This window comes from Capra hircus, chromosome 1, assembly GCF_001704415.2.
Source record: "Capra hircus breed San Clemente chromosome 1, ASM170441v1, whole genome shotgun sequence".
NCBI classification, from domain to species: domain Eukaryota; kingdom Metazoa; phylum Chordata; class Mammalia; order Artiodactyla; family Bovidae; genus Capra; species Capra hircus.
Window position 1 is genome coordinate 42,311,550 of NC_030808.1, and position 5,609 is coordinate 42,317,158.

The 5,609-nt window shown below is 39.3% G+C and overlaps 1 pseudogene; it reads left to right on the top strand.

Moving 5' to 3' along the window:
• Window positions 1–4,678, top strand: LOC102189903 (annotated as a pseudogene).

The following is a 5,609-nucleotide window of genomic DNA, read 5'->3' on the forward strand; positions in this document are numbered from 1 at the left end:
ATGTTCATTTTCATCACACTCCATACTCCAAGAATAATCAGTGATTCACCTTCAGGTCCACCCCGTCTCTTCCTCTCGTCACTCATCCTAGGTACATTCTTACTGATACCACTGTGACCCTCACTTTCATAACCACCTACCTCTGTGATTTACAAAATCCCAGTTACTTATCTACTTCATTCTGCTCATTCTCTCTTATTTTCCAAACATATCTGCCAGATATTTCTTTGTAAAAAGGAGTCAGATTAAGTCATATTACTCTTCAAAGATCTATAATGGGTTGCCATTACCAGGTTTTCTGTGTGGTGTGTGTGTATGTATACACACAACATACATACTTTAGCATATATTTATTTATACATGTGCATGTTCACACTATATGATGTCTACATATATATATATATATATATATATATATGTTTATATAACTTTCTATCTCTATCTTCCTTACCCTTCATTTGTTCACTGTGGTATAAGTTGAGGTCCTTTCAATTATACTATGGTTGAACTCCAAGTCCTTTCTTTCACAATTCTCCTATGGACTCTCTTTTATATCAACAATAAGTTACTGAAAGACTCTGGATACACTTCCCTCATCAGTTATGTCCTTTTGCTCTTACTGGTCTCCCCACAGAGATTCCACCTCCCCAGCCCCCAACTGCTCCTTCATAATTTCTATGGTGTCTTTCTTCAAGGTCTATCTTGTACCTTAGAGTGTAGAAGATCCACTTTCAGATTGCCCTAAAGAGGATGGCAATGCCCACTCATTTGAAACACTGTTGGTTTATTTATTCTTCTTAGACCACCCTTGGGCTTGGATATTACTTATTTTGGGCCTAAAAACTCTTTTAGATAGCAACTTAGAAATCTTGACACTTTTTATTTTTTGCAGTGAATGGCAGAATAGCTTGCACATATGAATTTCTAAACAAGTATTTGTGAAATATTTATGAAACTAAAAAAAAATCACAGTACAAATATATAGAATGCAGTAAGAATGCATCACTCTTTTTGAATCTTGTAACAAAGCACAAGAAGATTCCTTGGTTTGAGATGGTTCTGCATGCAGCTTGGCTTCTGTTATTATATTTCCTTTTAGTTTTCAAAATAAAGCAAAAACTCATTAAAGCAACAGTGCACATTTATTAGTATAGGGTTTTCCAGAATAACAGAACCAAAAATATATATTTAGTTGACCATATATCTAGTACTGTGGGCAAGAATCCCTTAGAAGAATGGAGTAGCTCTCATGGTCAACAAAAGAGTTTGAAATGCAGAACTTGGGTGGAATCTCAAAAATGGCAGGATGATCTCAGTACATTGCCAAAGCAGACATTCAACATTGCAGTCATCCAAGTCTATGTCCCAGCAACTAATGCTGAAGAAGCTGAAGTCAAATGGTTCTTTGATGACCTACAAGACCTTCTAGAACTAACAGCAAAAAAAGATGTCCTTTTCAGCATAAGGAATTGAAATGCAAAAGTAGAAAGTCAAGAGATCCCCAGAGTAGCAGGCAAGTTTGGCCTTGGAGTGCAAAATTGTTGTTGTTTAGTCGCTCAGTCATGTCTGATTCTTTGCAACTCCATGGACTGCAGCACACCAGGTTTCTCTGTCCTTTACTATCTCCTGCAATGGCACCCCACTCCAGTACTCTTGCCTGGAAAATCCCATGGATGGAAGAGACTGGAAGGCTGCAGTCCATGGGGTCGCTGAGGGTCAGACATGACTGAGCGACTTCACTTTCACTTTTCACTTTCATGCATTGGAGAAGGAAATGGCAATTGGAGAATCCCAGGGATGGGGGAGCCTGGTGAGCTGCTGTCTATCAGGGACACAGAGTTGGACACGACTGAAGTGACTACGCAGCCCTTTGCTCAAACTCATGTCCATTGAGCTGATGATGCTATCCAACCATCTCATCCTCTGTTGTCCCCTTCTCCTCAGGCCCTCAATCATTCCCAGCATCAGGATCTTTTCCAATGAGCTGGCTCGTCACATCAGGTGACCAAAGTATCGGAGCTTTAGCATCAGCATCAGTCTTTCCAATGAATATTCAGACTTGATTTCCTTTAGGATTGACTGGCTTGATCTCCTTGCAGTCCAAGGGACTCTGAAAAATCTTCTCCAGCACCACAACTCGAAAACATCAATTCCTCAGTGCTCTGTTTTCTTTATGGTCCAACTCTCACATTTGTACATGACTACTGGAAAAACCATAGCTTTGACTATATAGACCTTTGTCAGCAAAGTGATGACACTGTTTTTTAATATATTGTCTAGTCTTGTCATAACTTTTCTTCCAAGGAGCAAGTGCCTTTAAATTTCATGGTTGTAGTCATGGTTCACAGTGATTTTGGAGCCCTAGAAAAGAAAATCTGCCACTGTTTCCATTTTTTCCCCCATCTATTTGCCATGAAGTGATGGGACCATGATCTTAGTGTTTTGAATGCTGTTTGTTTTTTTTTTTTTTTACTTTATTTTACTTTACAATACTATATTGGTTTTGCCATACATTGACATGAATCCACCACGGGTGTACATGAGTTCCCAATCCTGAACCCCCCTCCCACCTCCCACCCCATATCATCTCTCTGGATCATCCCCGTGCACCAGCCCCAAGCATCCTGTATCCTGCATCGAACATAGACTGGCGATTCGTTTCTTACACTATAGTATACATGTTTCAGTGCCATTTTCCCAAATCATCCCACCCTCTCCCTCTCCTTCAGAGTCCAAAAGTCCATCCTATATATCTGTGTCTCTTTTGCTGTCTCACATACAGGGTTATCATTACCATCTTTCTATTTTCCATATATATGTGTTAGTATACTGTATTGGTGTTTTTTTTCTGGCTTACTTCATTCTGTATAATCGGCTCCAGTTTCATCCATCTCATTAGAACTGATTCAAATGTATTCTTTTTAATGGCTGAGTAATACTCCATTGTGTACATGTACCACAGCTTTCTTATCCATTCATCTGCTGATGGACATCTAGGTTGCTTCCATGTCCTGACTATTATAAACAGTGCTGCGATAAACATTGGGGTACATGTGTCTCTTTCAATTCTTGTTTCCTTGGTGTGTATGCCCAACAGTGGGATTGAATGCTGAGTTTTAAGCCAAGAGTTTTAATAACTTGAGTTGCTTTAATTACTTGAAGGACAATTTAAAAATACAGATTATTAGACTTTATTATTAACCCACTAAATCAATATGTACATTAAACCTCATAACCCATATTTTACACAAAAAGTTCCTTAGCCAATTCTAATGTGTAATCTGGTTTGGAAACCACTGGACAATGTAACAGCTTCCTGGCTAGTATTTCTGGCTATAATTTCCACTCCCTATAGTTTATTTTCTATACTACCTCATATACATTTTAAAAAATATCTTATAGCGCCCCTTATATCTCTTATTTTCAATGTATACTTACTAGCTGATGAGTAATGTTCAAGATACTTTGCAAGCCATTCAATTTATTTCATTATCTAAGTCTTTCAAACTTCTTTTCCCTAGACCCTATATCCATGCCCTAGATATAATTCCCTATCACACTCCACCCTACTTCCACAAATTTCCCATGTGTTTAGAATGTCTTTCATTTTTCTAAATCTGTTCATTGCTTCACATTTTTGAATTTAAATAAGAATTTATTTCCATTCCCCCCCAAAATCCATGTTAAATAGGTAATAAATATTTATCCCATTGATTTCAGGCAATATCCAGTGAGGACACGGAAGAGCAACAGCATTACTGACAGAGTTTGTTCTCACAGGACTTAAATATCAACCACAGCGGCAAATCCCCTTGTTCTTGGTGATATACCTCATCACCATTGTGGGAAACCTCGGTCTGATTGCTCTCATCTGCAATGAGCATCAGCTTCACATTCTCATGTACTTATTCCTTGGAAAATTGGCCTTTGTTGATGCCTGGATATCCTCCACAGTGACTCTCAAAATGCTGGTCAACTTCTGTGCCAAGAGCAAAATGATCTCTCTCACTGAATGCAAAATACACTTTTTCCCCCTTTGCAATCAGTGTAACCACAGAACGTTTTCTGCTGGCAACAATGGCATATGATCACTATATGGCCATTTGCAAACCATTAATTTATCCAGTGATCATGACCAGTAGATTATGGATCTGGCCATTAGTTTGTCATTTTTAGGTGGCCTTTTCCATGCTATAATTCATAATGCTTTTTAAATTCAAATTAACTTTCTGCAATTCCAACAAGTACATCAATTTTACTGTGATATAATACTATTGTTTAAGATTTCCTGCACTGATCCTTCCATTAAATTTCTGGTGATATTTACTTTCTCTGGGTCTATACAGGTGTTCACTATTCTCATTGTTCCTGCCTCTTTATACACTTGTTCTCTTTACAATTTTGAAAAAGAAGTCTGTGCAAAAGGAGGGCCTTCTCCACCTGTGCAGCCCACCTGCTATCTGTCTCTTTATATTATGGGGCTCTTCTCTTCATGTGTGTGTGCCCTGGATCTGCACAAGCAGATGATGAGGATATGATGGACTCTCTGTTTTACATTGTCATAATCCCTTTGTTAAATCCAGTTATCTACAGCCTAAGAAATAAGAGAGTTGTAGACTCACTGACAAAAATAGTAAAATGCTTAGAATTCATACTAGTATCAGTCCTCCTTCACTAATACAGTCATATAATAACACAGATTAGATGGTGCTAATAATAACACAGATTAGATGGTGGTATACGACAGTTCAGTCACTCAGTCGCGTCTGACTCTTTGCGACCCCATGAACTGCAGTACACCAGGCCTCCCTGTCCATCACCAGCTACCGGAGTCCACCCAAACCCATGTCCAGTGAGTCGGTGATGCCATCCAACCATCTCATCCTCTGTTGTCCCCTTTTCCTCCTGCCTTCAGTCTTTCCCAGCATCAGGGTCTTTTCCAATGAGTCAGCTCTTCACATCAGGTGGCCAAATTATTGGAGTTTCAGCTTCAACTTGATCCTTCCAATGAATACCCAGGACTTATCTCCTTTAGGATGGACTGGTTGGATCTCCTTGCAGTCCAAGGGACTCTCAAGAGTCTTCTCCAACACCACAGTTCAAAAACATCAATTCTTCAGTGCTCAGCTTTGTTTATAATTCAACTCTCACATCCATACATGACCACTGAAAAAACCATAGCCTTGACTAGACGGACTTTTGTTGGCAAAGTAATGGCTCTGCTTTTTAATGTTACCTAGGTTGGTCGTAACTTTCCTTCCAAGGAGTAAGCATCTTTTCATTTTGTGGCTGCAGTCACCATCTGCAGTGATTTTGGAGCCCAGAAAAATTAAGTCAGCCACTGTTTCCCCATCTATTTGCCATGAAGTGATGGGACTGGATGCCATGCCTTGAGGACGCCATGAACAGTATGAAAAGGCAAAAAGATAGGACGTGAAAGATGAACTCCCCAGGTAGGTAGATGCCTAATATGCTACTGGAGATCAGTGGAGAAATAACTCCAGAAAGAATGAAGGAATGGAGCCAAAGCAAAATCAACACCCACTTGTGGATGGGACTGGTGATAGAAGCAAGGTTCAATGCTGTAAAGAGCAATATTGCATAGGAAA